The 15,311-nt window shown below is 29.6% G+C and overlaps 1 protein-coding gene and 1 long non-coding RNA gene across 3 annotated transcripts in view; one reads left to right on the top strand and one right to left on the bottom strand.

Annotated features, from left to right (window-relative positions):
- Positions 1-12,384, bottom strand: part of LOC128200620 (uncharacterized) — a 28,284-nt gene extending 15,900 nt beyond the window's left edge. Inside the window, exon 1 of the long non-coding RNA XR_008252811.1 lies at positions 12,155-12,384. This is a non-coding gene — a long non-coding RNA (uncharacterized LOC128200620). The remainder of the gene's footprint in view (positions 1-12,154) is intronic.
- LOC113517537 (uncharacterized) overlaps positions 1-15,311 on the top strand; it is a 55,247-nt gene that overhangs the window by 6,680 nt on the left and 33,256 nt on the right. The gene's annotated exons all lie outside the window — the stretch shown is intronic.

Here is a 15,311-nt window from a genome sequence, read left to right as displayed (position 1 = left end):
GAATTGTGTCACGACTCTGTCAGCTTTTGTAGTGCTATGATTAAATTCCAAAGGTATAAATGTATTATTACCTTCTTCTATATAAAATACGCTAGTTATGTGAACGTTAATATCTATTGATTTATTACATTGATATTATAATTTATGAGCGTATATAATGAATTTTTTTAGGGCTAAATGTTTTAACAGTTACGAGTATTAATGAAATTGTATTCCATTGTAAATTAAGAATTAAATAAATTTTGAACTTTGCACGTTTTTATTTATATCAAAGCACGTAAAAACGGTATTAAGTGCAAAAAGATTTTATCGAAAAAATGACATTCACAGCCAGTTCCTTTCAAAAAAACCTTTCACTTGTATAAACTGAGTATATCGGATATGTATAGGTAATGAGACCAATAAATAAAGTTAATTATAGTATTTTATTGGAATATATAAAACACTTACATCGGACACTTTTATAATTTATTTTAGTACATGATTTTATGGTCTATATAGGTATAACCAATTAATAAGAAACTAAAATGTCTATGTAAAATGTACGCAATTGTATAAGAAAATAGGTTATCACTTTTCGTTAAGTGGGCCGTCAGCTTGTTTGCCATTCTAAATTGCATAAAAAAAGAATTTTTAATTTTCTGTCAATGTAGTTCATACGCATACGTCTACGATATCGGAAAATTCAGTAAAGGCAACAGTTTGCTGTCTAAATTTGTTACAAAATATATATGTATGTAGATGTAGATACAAATGCACTTTCCTAAAAGAATCTCGGCAGCGTCCATATTTTGTTGTTCTATTATATGATACAGACAATAAAATCGTGCAACGTTGTGCCGTGTTATGATATGTTATAAAAGTGCCCTTGATTATAATAATAATAAATATATAGGTAATTGAATATGCCTTACCTTAACAAGCGACATGTGAAAGATTATTTTCATTCTATCTGATTGGGCCTTCATTTGATATGTTGGCATTCTTTATTGTTTATGTATGTATACAATTATTTATTTTATGTTAATTTGTTTTTCTTGTGCCTAACATTTGTTCTAGTATTTGGTATATGTATATTTAATAATAATATATACGTTTATATATAGTATAAAGTTAATAATTTTATTTTTCATATTTGATAATAGGTATTTATAATTATTTTCCTTGATGTTTTACATTGTTAACTTTTTTAATTATACAATATTTTCATAGGTATGAAAATATTGTATAATTGTTAATTATTGTATAAGTAGGTACTTATACAACAATAAATCCATAATCGTAAATAAGCGGTCTTATCGCTGAAAACAATCTTTTCAAGTCCATAAGTTTTGAAAAGATTGCTTTCAGCAATAAGGCCGCCTTACTGGACTTATACAACTGTATCGTTACATTTATTGTTGTCTTGCTTATTTGCTATATTGTATAATGCAAATAAAGTATACTCATTCATTTATTCATTAACGTCCAACTGGTGGATACTAGTATTGTCCCGATAAAAAAAAGTATATAGGCTAATTATTACCGCAAATAGTGTAGGATATTGTGTTTTATTTTACTTGCTCTAGTATATTGTATATAATATTATGCATACTGAATACTTGCATATAAGTAGTAATACCTATCTAGATGTATTTGTGTCTTCATAATTATTATGAAAATTATTTAATAAAACACGGCTTATTGGAGAAAGTTGCGTAAATCTACAATCTTTTAAGACTAAGCCTTTTTTTCTTCAATTTCGGAAAATAAAGTTAACCTTGTTCTCAAGCCCAGTATAAATTCAATTACATAGAAACTGACAGAAAGTTTCAATACAATAAAATTTGTATATAATGAAATCATATTGTTTGCTGGCCAACTGAAAATACAAAATATGACACGCTCCGTTCGTAGTGGTTACAACATGGTAATGCCTATTATTTTTGCATCTTTAGAATTCATACCGACCGTCTTCGTTTCTGTGGCAATATAAAAGTGTTGTCTTAACATAAAAACCTATTTACTATTAATATTTATTATCACGTAATACCATTTAATTGTTTTACTTACTGTAATATTAAATAGTACCAAAAATTTTGTGGTAAGTTCATCCTTTACTACGTTCTATTCTAATATGCTCATGGAAATGTTGGCATGTGGAGTATTACGTTTACCATAATAGCTTAGTTTAGCAATAGTATATATATATAATGTACCCACGAGTATAAGTCTATAATGGTAGAGGAAGACCTAAAAGCATATGAATGGGCTGTGCGAAAGATGATATGGCCAGAATGAAAATGAATAGAGAAGAATGGAAGTTAAAAACATATTACGCCGACCCGAAATAAATAATTGGGATAAAGGTATATGATGATGATGTAGGTATTTACGACTATGTATGAAGTTGCTTGTGCAATCCTGCATTTGTAAATGTAGTCGTACACATGTCGTTTCGCCGCAAAATAAACTAAAAACAGAAAGTCAATATATTATAAATGTCAATATTACATATATCCTTGTAATATTGGTATTTATATATTTACAATAAATTGGCTGTGTTGTTTAATCAGTCAGTACGAAATAAAACCACTTTCACAATTTCCATCTTTTACTGATCAAGCTATTGATTTCTTTTCATTAATCAAAAATTTCTCAATGACCATCTCTTATTTTTATCAAAACCAGTTAAAAGAACTACAAACAAGACTAGATTAAGTAGTAGGTAATTTTATTTCCCGATTTTTAAATGTCAGAAATAAATATCTCTTAAATGAATACTCATTATTAATATGTTCGTAATAGCGGTTAAAATTTAACTTTAATCATGATACTGCATAACATTGACTCTCTGGAAAAATGCTATGTATACAGTAGTCTTAATATAAGCATACATAATAAATTCTTATACGATAATTCTTTTTTTTTTATTAATACCACGTCGTTTCATTGTCCAAAACCTTCAGTAGTAATTTGCTCATAGTTGAAAGCTATGAATTTGATCCTGAAATGGGTACTAGACTCCCCCCCTCTTTAAATACACTATTGTAGCTACGATCGAATAATAGCTAATGGAATGTAAGTGTATATACTTTTTAAATTCAATATTACGTTATCACAATATATTAGCTAACTCACATCGATAGATAGATTTGAATGGTACAAATTCATATTATAATAAATGTTAATGCTAAAAACGGTGCGAGGGTCGGGTCGTTTGGCTCCGTAAAATGATGGCTTAGTTTATCTATGCTACTTGTGGACAGTTACTGCCAATAACTAAAGTGTTAATATTAACATATACCTTTTTATACTAAGAAGAATCTTATTCAGCCACAAAACAAAAATATTACAATAGGTATAAAATATAAAAAATTCGATTTCGAAACAACTTTAAAAAAATTCTTGTGAATTAATTATATATAGGTTGATATTGATAATTAGCTCTCAAACTCTAAAATGGTCTCTAAATTAGTTGAATTTGAAGAGATATAGTATGTTAATATACTACACTAACTCACCATAGTAAAAATATACAAGCTGCGAAGTTACCGTTGATTCTATAAATGGCACATGTAGAGAAATAAAATTCACGTTAAAAACAGGGTTTCAAGTATGAATTTAGATGGTTTTAAAGATAAATGAATACTGAGGAAAAAATGAAATAGATTATGTAATAAAAACGACGGCTGATAGGGAAGAATGTAGGAGGTAAACTCATGGCGTTGATCCCACAAATAGCCTCTGGCCCACATGCCATTAGAGTATATGATGTGGATAATGTCATGCTATCATTTTAATACTATGAATAAATCAGCAAAGACAGTAATTTCAAATTCAAATAAACAGTCATAATAACAACTTATCATTGCTGTCAACATCTATATAATTAAACCATTATATTAGCTTAATGTATCAATTGTGGGCTATATTTAATTAAGTTAAACTGTGATTATGACAAGAGGCAGACAGCCGACAAAAACTCGTGGCTGCACATTCAACTGACAAGCAGAGTATCCGACTGCTGACACCCAACCCACTTACACATTTCAATAATAACGCTAATCAGGATAGCTGTAATGTAATTAATTAACACAGTTATTCAACACAATAGAATTGAGGTATCTAGGCAAAAACAACAGGTCATAATGTTTATACCTAAGGATTTTAAACCGTTATTGTTATGGATCAGCCGAAATTACTATCTCGTGACTATAAAAGTTAAATACGGACAGTATGACATGCGTTCAAGTAAAAATGTTAAACTAGTTTTACGTTGATATGATGTACCCACATAAAAAGTTGACGCGGACGCGCTAGGGGTTCGTTCGTGATACTTGGATGTGTGCGTAAAATAAGAAATGTATCTGATTTATGACACGGATCTATTTGATATAATGTTTTAACCTCTTGTACTTTTTTTATATTTAATTTATGGAATACTAGCTGTAACCTGCTGCTTTTCACGCGTGAATCTATATATATAATTATCCTATGTTTTTTGTATACTTGACTGTATTCCGAATTTCATTCTAATCCTCACAAACTTTACAAAACCTCACTTACATCTATATTTTTTTATATACCATAAAGATGGCAAACAAGCCTACAGCCGGTCAGATGGCAAACGGTCACTGTAGCCTACGGACACCTGCAACACTAGGAGTATCAGATACGTGTTACTGATCCTAAAGAAACCTTAATATACACTATACTACTATAATAGTAGGATTTGTATAGTAATATAAATGTATACAAATAAGAGCAAAATTTATGGCGAGCTGTTGGTACCTAATCCATTTTTAAATCATTGCTAATTCAAATTAAAAAAAAAATGTTATGAGAATTTTTTATTTGTCATAACAAAAAGTATTAGGTTCTAAGTAAGGAGGGAGGTACAAATGTTTTTTGGAGTTATTTAAACAAAATGTTGAATTTATTAAATAAATACAATATATACCTATATATATTTATATATTATTATTTTTTTCACATGCTTTAAGCTGAGTATTATCTTGATATAGGTGCCTATTATAAATAATTTTCTAAAGTATATAACAGAATAATAGGTAATTATTTTTATAGAAATTTGAAATTACTCTTATACAGGTAATTTAAACGTTATAATACTATTTTTTATTATTGACGAGTAAGCTGCCAAAATCGGACATTGTTACAGTAATAAAGATTTCAGTAACCCAGAAACGTCAATAAATACATCGAAAGTTAGCGGTCAGATTACTCAAAACTTGTTTCCCGTATCCAGAAATCAATGTCGTGTGTAAGTTGGGCAGTGCCCCTAGCGAGGGTGGGACCACCCCCGCTCTATAAATCACTGTCCGAATTACCGCTTTTCTATAATATTTGTAATCCGTCGGACGAGCGTACGCTTCAACAAACGCTACACCCTACACTCAGAAATTAATTGGAACTGGTAAATTTGTCATCACTTTTGGTTACATTACATACGTCGACATTACATTTAGTCTATGTATATTAAATTCGTATATGAGGTTTAATTTTGTATAATGATGTATATTTAAAAAGAAATATTGGGTAAATTTACATATTTATTAACAAACAAATAGCAGTCATATAAAAAAAACGAAAACGTAATTTCGTTATTTAAGCAAAAAAGAGAAGGTTTTCAATTCGTTTCCACTTTTGTATATGTGTAACATACGGTATCTTTGTTCATTCTGAACCTATTTCGTTTTTAGATTTAAGATTTATACTTTAGATATTTATAATCAATAGGATTGGTTTTATATGATGTAGATATAAAATGAAAAAAAAAGAATAAATATTGAAGTAACAAATACAAAATAGATTTAAAGTTGTAACTATTGTAGAGAAATTTAATGTAAACAATGTTTACATTAAATTTCTCTACATATTCAATTTTATTTTAAAAGTACCTATATATGTGATAACATTTGTTTCACTAGAAAGTGAGTATATTTAGTAGATACGCAAATGCATTTGCGTTCAGAAATCTTGTTTAATTTGCATCTAAAGATCACTGTAGATAAACGTTAGTAATTATAGACTTTTTCTGTGCGTGTAACTTATGCATTACTGAATCAATTGGCACATGTTCATTTTTCATTGAAAAAGTAAACTTGTGAACTAAGCGTATGTCGATAAATTTTATGATTCTAACAATGGATACAAATAAGTACAATAAAAACCTCACAACCGCTAAGCGTGGGTTGGTCCTGTTGATTTCAATACGTTTATGGCTTTAAAAGTTGATAACTTGTTATTTCCTAATTTTCTCGCTTGCTAACCCGGTTACACGTGAAATTTATAGATACACATTCAGTGACTCATATATTTATGACTTCTGTCAACAATCTTGATATTCATTTCCAGCAACACACTAATTACACTAGTTAATTTATTAGTATTATTTCGTGTAATTCCACTACCATTACTATGCGTGCGACTACGAATAGTCGGTGTTGATTACTATTAGTAGAAGCCCTATGACCTTTTCAGTCTTGTCTGACAGGCAAAATCATAGTAATTCTCAACATAGTACTCGTATGTTAGTAGCAGCATGCATATTAATAATAGTGGCATAAAATAAAATAATACTAATCAATTAACTGTAATATGAACTTCCGCATATTAAAACTTAATTCAATAAATTTTCAATATAATTTAACCTATTGTTATTATTAATTAAACTAGTTTATCTGTATAACTTAGAACAACACTTGTATTTAATAATTATTAATTCTTTTTTATAATTAGGTTTAAATTTATATGTAAACTATTATATTTATATGTAGACTTTATAGTGTTTGTCCTAACCATAGTTACATATTAATTTGTTACATCTTTCAATATGTTTACTGTCGTCATTAATAAGTTGATATAACATCATGCACAAAAACAATTATATTATTAATTCCATACATTTTACATAGTTGTACAAATATATACTAAGTTATAAATACAAATTTAAAACTATCAGTTGCCAACAATCTATTGCACCAACAAAATAAATTAGTTTAATTTAATTCAAAAAAAGGCCTTATCATCTTCCAAAAAATAAACGCGCTAATAGAAACAAAAAAAAAATAACTAAAATGTGTATGGATACAATAACAATAGAAGAAAAAGTATGCCGCCTAATAATAATTAATAGGGTTAATCATTCTCTAAGTATGAGATACTCGTGCCTAATATTGGGACTAATGTTATATATTTACGTAATTTTCCTTATTTTCTTAGTTACCTTTCTAAGTAAATATAAGCATTCTAATAACATATAATAGTCTCAATCCCCTATCAAGTAAAGCACTTAATCTCTCTTAGAACGGTATACCGATCTGACGCGATGTCTATAATTGGGTATTAGCGTTAATACTTTGCTCGGATACAACCCGCTCAATAGAAAGATTCATTACCATCTCACTACCCTACCTCTTAACCATTATGGGTATTTAATGAAATAAAAATTTTAGTAATATCATTACTTCTGTATGTATTGTTTTGTACACTATATTCGAATGTAATTTTAAGAATATATAAATTAATGTGCAATAAGGATAAAAATTACTAATTATTTATTTCTTATATTTAGTATATTTAGTTAGATCTATTTATTATAAATATGTGAGTGCGATATATTGATAAAGTCATGAAAACATTTATTTTATTATACTAGATTGATAATAATTTAAGATTATGTTTCATAAAAAAGCAATTTCAGTTGTAGCAAAATCAATTATTTTGATTTAAAAAATAAAGTTATATTAATTTAAAAACTACTGAATTGATTTTGATAAAAGTATATCCTTTCAGATAAAAAAGGGTTTTTCAAATTGGTTTTTAACTGACGGAGTTATGAGGTAACAAACAAAAGAATTCTATCGAATAGGGAATCGCCTTTTTTTGAAGTCGGTAAAAAGGCATCATATTAATCAAAATTTAAATAACATATTATAATATGTATATACAGATAATATAGAATAAATGTGGCGATTATTATTTAATTGTTAGAAACATTAAAAATATTTGACTTTAGATGATTATTAATCCGTTTTTTATAACTTTGTCGTGCTTCCACGTGATATAGACTTAAAGATAGAATATGATGCAGAAATAATTTCGGAAAATTCATTATCTAAAATTAGCAAATTTAACAGATTTCTTTAAGAATAAATTCTATTTGAGGCTCTTCCATACATTTGTAATGACATTTCTCTTGCTTCATGCGTACGGACTCTTCAACGCTATAAACGCTGCGTAATGGTAATTATGCAGCACTTATAGCGTTAATGGCATTCCATTTTATGCCAAAAATTTGCAGATTTTATCTAAGGAGATAACGTAATATAAAATACAATTGCAAATATAGAATTTTTTAATCGTTTATTTTCGAATACGTAGTGTATATTTTACAACATTTTGTATCAATACAATGAGTTTTAGTGAACTACAATATTCTTTCGGTCTAATCTATTACATGTATTTACTTAATTTAATAATCTCGATCTAATCAAAAATTTTCTGCTTGATTATCTGAATTATAAAAGTCACTAGGTTACAACTATAAAAAACAACTACCTATACTAAAATACATTTACTCTTCTTTTTTGTCCGGTTTGTTTCTATAACATTTACCATGATCTAATCAGGTAAAACAATAGGGTAGGATAATACTTAACAAACAAAATCAATGCCAGTAATCTACCACAAGACCAGGTTTTCTCCAATACAGTAAGACCACATTATTTTGCCCTGTTAGTTATTTTCTCAGCGAGAGAAAGCTCCTTTCAATATCAAGTTTCACGACTAAATTCATTTGATAATTAAACGTCTTATTAATTGATAATCAGAGTGGAGTGAAAGCTAACAATGTTCATCCTTACAAACTTGTTTGCCAATCTTCGTCGATTTTTAAAATAATTTCATCAGTCTAGACGGTGGTCGGACGGAATTGAGGCAGGGATGTGTGCCCCGGGGATATAGCAATATTGCAAACCAATAAAAATCATATCCGATTTTTCTTCAGAATAATAATCGACTGATATTTTTCTATTAAAACTAATATTGACTGGTCAGTTAATTTTACTGCTGACTGTGTACTACAATCTTATCAATATATATTAAAATAATAACTAAAGATTGTGTCCCACAAAAAAAAACCAGTTTCATTTGTGACAAAACAAATTTAAAATAAAGTATTTTTATATAAAAACTTAACTATTAAACTTCTATAGCATCAAATTGTTAGTATCCTTACATAAAAAAATTTAATTAAGAACCTCCTTCTTTTTAAAGTCGGTTGAAAAGTACTCCCGTCTAAATTTCATTAGAATTCGTTCAACGGTTCAACTGTGATCGACTAATTCAAATAGCAAATTTCCAAATATCTTTTGCAAAATTTCAAATTTAATATTAGAATATACTTTTTTCTTTTGCAATATGAAAGTTTCCTCTTATAGGAGTATTAGCTAACATCCAATAACTTTCTGTAAAGGGGTCTATACCAAACCATATCCTTTTATTCTGTACAAACAAAAAAAAAAAATGTTAAGTAGTATCAACATACAAATGCCATAGTTATCGGTTTATTTATCGTCTATTACTCTACATATAGACCTGCGTCTTTTCTTTCGTCCTTACATTGAATCCCTTTACGATCAATTCCATAATGAAAACCGCAACGATATTGCAACGACTCAGTTATAAATCAATTTCATTTTTCTCATCCTTAAATGCCGATTTTAAATTAAATGAATAAATTTTATATAATTTAAATTAATATAAATAATAAAATAAGATTCGAACGAAATATTGTTGAAATTAGAATCGTATTAAGTTTTAATATCAGATGAATTAAAATAATAATGTCTCTGGTTCAAATCATACGGAGTTGAATTGAATCTTATCAGTGAATTAAATTAACTGTTTGTATTGTCTTATCGAAAAAAAGTCCGCCACTACCAACTTTGATAATACTTTATTTAATCTAATGAATTTCCAATATCAACGATATTTGAACGAACTATTTCTATATCTGCTGATGTACAGAAAACTCCATCATTAGTATACAAAAAAATTAACTGTAACGCTACTGTAGGTACCACAATAGATATTAGTAATATAAAATGTGCATAATTTTGCAGGTAATTTTTAAGGTAACGATTATCCAAATTTATATAAGTATTATATTTTTATTACTAAACGGTCAAGCACGACGAACGTTTCATCACAATACGAGTACAAACAAAAAATCTCTAAATTCAAGTTGGGGTTCCGTCAATATTTTGTAGTTTCCTTGTGATATTTTCGACTCTCAATGAATATTGGCCGTGTGGTCCCGGCATAGAATAGGCCACCCTTCTTTTCCCGTGAGAGTCGTAAGAACCGACTAAAGGAGGGCGAAGGATAGGCAGCAACATCCCTCTTAAATATCTCTAAAGCCTGACTGCGATTACCAATTCGCCTGCCAAGCACGGCAACTACTGGCAAAATCCCCCAAGGGGGAGGCTTATGTGGACAGTTAAAGGCTGATATGATGATATTATGATGAATGAATATATCGTTCACATCAATCTTGTAAATATTTTCTATACTCAAATATGTTCAATGGATCATTGGATCATGCGAAATATGGATATGCGAAATATATTTACAAATATATATATATATATATATATATATATATATATATATATATATATATATATATATATATATATATATATATATATACAAAATACATGTTTAAAAATTATAAATAACATCTACGATTTTAAATGATCATGATTATCCTCGCAATAAACAATACAAAAATTCAGCTATTTATTATCGTTTGAGCTGATAAAGATAGGAGTTGTTGTAAATTATTAAACAGAACCCTGAACTTGAAAAAAAAACTGAAACTTTGACGACCCCATTAACGCATTTATTTTATTTCAGAATTACGTCTTCAGACAAAATGGACAAAAGATTTAATTCGTGCAAAAATGTCCATCGTATATCTACGTCAGGACAAATCCGTGCAGTGACATTTTTTGCAGCCATTTCATCGGTTAAACGTCTTCTTTATAATTTGTACTCATAAAATGGGTGAATAAAAGGTACCTAACTTCATGTTACAATTTCTATTGTTGCGTTTGGCGGAATCGTGAATCTCGTCTGCTCAGTAACTGCACCTCTTAACGGTTCAACTTTGACACACAAAACGAGGATTTCACATAAAAATTCCCAACTATTGAAACTCGGGTTAAAGATAAGATAGCTATGTGAGAATACTGAGACGCCGCGCTTTTGTAAAACTAAACGCTAAACAACGAAGAAAATAAAATATACAATTAAATAATATTATAACTATCTGTATATATAGATAGGTACATAAAATTAGAATTTAAGTTGAACATTGATTTTTAAACATGTATATCAATGAGGCCAAATTACAGGTCCAACAATCCGTGTACAAAGTTCAATACTGCCAAAATAAAGCAATGGGCCAGTCGCATCTCTACACGCCCCTATCTTGGGTTCAATCAGCAAAAAATATAAAAATTCACTGTTAAGTTTATTTTAATAGCAACAATCGCAATAGTGACACTAATAGTAATGTAGTGTAAGACATTTAAGGTACCCATTATCTTTTATTTCTCAAAAGTATATATATAATATAAGACTTCCTAAAAACAAAGCGAAACATTACTTGAATATAGGAATGCCAAAGCAGAACAGAAAAAAACAAATTGTTTTATCGTCTTTATAGTTGTCTTGTACTTACCTATATTTTTTCTATAATTAGCTATTTCTTCAATATCAATGATCTCATTGGCTTTCTTTATCTTTTAAACAAATTCCCCCCCCCCCCCCATCAGCCGTAATCTATCAACTACTGAAAATAGTCCTCCCATATAAGAAGTATTTTGCCAGTTGCCACGTTTGGCAGGCGAGTTGGCATAGGCTTTGGTCCTGCTATTATAGTAGTAGTACCTGCTAGTATCATCTCCCGGCCATTATGTTTCCTTAGTCACCTCTTACAACACCCACGGGAAAGGAACAGATAGCTCACTCTATGGCGGGACCACACGGCAAAATAAATAAATGTCATGCCAGGAATATATAAAAATGCGTACGAATTTATGTGTTTATATATTGTCAAAAACTATCAACTTTATATAATTACCCTTGGGAACATGAGATGCGGGTTCTGCTCGAGTGAAGCCGCAGAATATTTTTCTATTTCTTTTTTTTTTTTTGACGTGGTATGGAATCCTATCAAATTGTATTTGTGGTTTTCAATTGCACAATAAAATGACGTAGGTATATATTTTATCATCCGCGAAATATTATCAAATGTGGTGATACTATTAACGATAACGTTATCAGTTTACGTGCCATGATTTTTTGGAGTATAATACACAAATTACGCGCCGCAATGGTAGGCACATTACGTAAATGAGTTTCCGGATCCTACTTAGACCAATTTAGGATGTGATTTTTTCTTAGTCAATTCAACTTTCAGTACAGTAGGTAATTCCCCCAGGTGTTTGTTATCTGGTTTATCATAAAGGTAGAATCAAAACCAGCAAGTGAATCCTCGTTCCACTTCTAGCTGTTACAGCTTTAACTGGCATTTGTGAGCATTCTTTCGTAATGTATGTATGTAACCGGTTACATGAACTCGCTTTTCATTTATTTGTGTAGAGATATTAAATATAATAAAGAAGGAAATTTATAGTATCTTGTAATATAATTTTTATTAATGTTATAAATGATTAATAAGTGAGTTTATTCGTTCATTTTTTAAACTTTGGCGATTTAATGACTCAACTATCATCATAAAATTTGGCATAGACTTGGATATAGTCAAGTTAAATTTAGTATAAGCGTATAATGCCTAACATAACTTTACCGTGGATTATGTCAGATTGCGGTACGACTCGCTTGGCTAAGTATTAGATATTATCTTCATGGCGGTGATGCATGAAGCTTGTATCATCTCTGATATCTTGGAAGTCACAAAAAGAAAGAAGCACCATGGGCTTTATACTTATATTTATACAACACTTTAGTTGAACTACAGTATATATATACACATATATATACTATAGTTCAACTAAAGTGTTGTTCTTTTTTAATGTAATCGGTTAGTTAACCGATTTAACTTATTGTATAAAAGTATAATGTATACTTACGATTTTACGTGTTGCTCAATCCCATGACAACAATAAGCATTATAGTGGATATTGGTAGAAGGACTAATAGCTACATTGCCAAAATTATATAGCCTATCAAATCGATCTAAATGTGACAACCCTTAGAAATCGTCGTTGTTAGTTCCAGGTAAATTCATTGCAATACACCAACTAACCCGATTTCATCCTCACTTATCAATCCTCACTGGCATTCCGTGTAATACCGGTGTCACGAACGAGGTAGCTATTCTATTTTCATTTTATAAAATAAACGGTTATCACTTTCAATCAGGTACCTAACCCGTCAACTTGTATCCCATTTCCAATACAAAGAACTAGTCAAGAGCGTAGCAAACACGCGTTTATATGGTTTAATAGCTATGTTTTATGGTATTAACTTGATCAATTTTGGCAAAGCGTATTATAAAAAGTGACCGAAATATTTTTAATTAAAAAATCCGTGTGGTAACGGTGTAAGTATACAATATGTCTCTATTCGATCTCGCCCCCAGGATATCTTAAGAAGCGAATAAGGGAGTATAGCAGAGACCACTATTACAAGAAAAGGAAAAACTCGAAATAAATCCCTTTACCCATACACTCCGCCAGCAAACTAATAGTAAGCTAGAATTTATGTACGTTAAAAATGAGAGCTCGTCTGACTGTTGGGCAACCACACATCGCAATTGTAACAAGCCTGATTGTAAGGACTTCCCTTTACACTTCATAAATCACATTTAGTAAAAGCTATATTATTATATTTTACTTTTAAAAAAGGAAAAGTTATTTCTAATATAAATCAGAAGTACCCTTTTGTTTTTTAAAGTAGTATTTACCAATAATCGTTAAATCAATTCAAGTAGTTCACATGAATATATTTACATATTAAAATATTCTAATAATCTTTCCAATTCAGAAGTTGTGTCTAAAAGATTTGCATGATTAATTATATTATTAATCAACCAACAGTCAGTTACGTAAGCGTATTTAATACATACATATTGATTTTCTAGTTATAGAAGTTTTGAGCTTTTGGAAATCCCTCTTAGGAAATAATGCTAATATGGCAATACTGAAATAATTATATTAGTTATATTATCTTAAAAAATGGTCACTAAAATGATAATTAAGTTTGTATACTTACAGACACGGACAGCGAAATACAGCAATGATTAATATTAGTCAAATGCTTTTATAATTGATTAGTCATGACATTAATAAAAATTATAATTAACAATTACAACCCTGTAAAATATAAGCAATCCGTCGCAGTATATATCAAGCGCATAAAAAGGATGCAGCTCCATTTAAAAATGCACTGGTTTCCTTGTGAGACCTGATAACCTGCATCATTTGATCTATGTCTCAATGATGCCGCCGTGAGGGCGCGTGCGCGGTCAACGACCACGATGTGCAAGTTCACTCGTACATGGGAAGTGAAGTTGCGCGCAGACACGCGCAATGGACTTGCTACTGAACAGTAAGATAGGGTTGTCGATAGTAAAATAAATAAAATTATAGAAACTCTTTATTTTACAAGTACTAGAGTTTGCTTGATAGCTTGTCTATAAATGGTGACAATAGCAATAATATGCATGTATATGGTATACAACTGACTTCAAGATTTATTCTCACCTTATTATAATTTTTTTTAAATCGTGGAAAGAGATCGTTAGTAAAGGTATCTAATGGTTGTATTGCTAGCTATATACCCTATTAGGTCGACTTCTACTCGGTTTCCCCTGGAAACCACTATGGTTAATTTTTGTACAATTCGTCACTATGAACTAACTGGCTTCCTTACTGATAGTAATAGCGTAGGCGTAGTTACCATTGTATGTCATGTATAAAAAAGAACTTTTGCAAATCTTATCAAAAGTTCGTTCCTTTTTAAGCTGTTCTTAAAATAAATATGTAGTAGAAATAATCATCGAAATTAATTATTTTCAGTAAATGGAATGCGTTTTCTTTGATCAAAATTAATTAATATAGGTATAATAAAACTACAGGATACAGAAAAATAAAAACCTTCGTCCTCACCGAAAACTCCTCATTTATTGCCACTCTTAAAAATAGAGGCTTCATATGTATACTACAGATATATGTATACATATATAAAGGTATATGAAGATTGGCAATGGTTCA

This window comes from Galleria mellonella, unplaced genomic scaffold (assembly GCF_026898425.1).
Source record: "Galleria mellonella isolate WM207_F2 unplaced genomic scaffold, CSIRO_AGI_GalMel_v1 utg223, whole genome shotgun sequence".
Taxonomy (NCBI): Eukaryota; Metazoa; Arthropoda; class Insecta; order Lepidoptera; family Pyralidae; genus Galleria; species Galleria mellonella.
The sequence above is the reverse complement of the archived record's forward strand: the minus strand, read 5'-3'. Positions and strand labels throughout refer to the sequence as shown.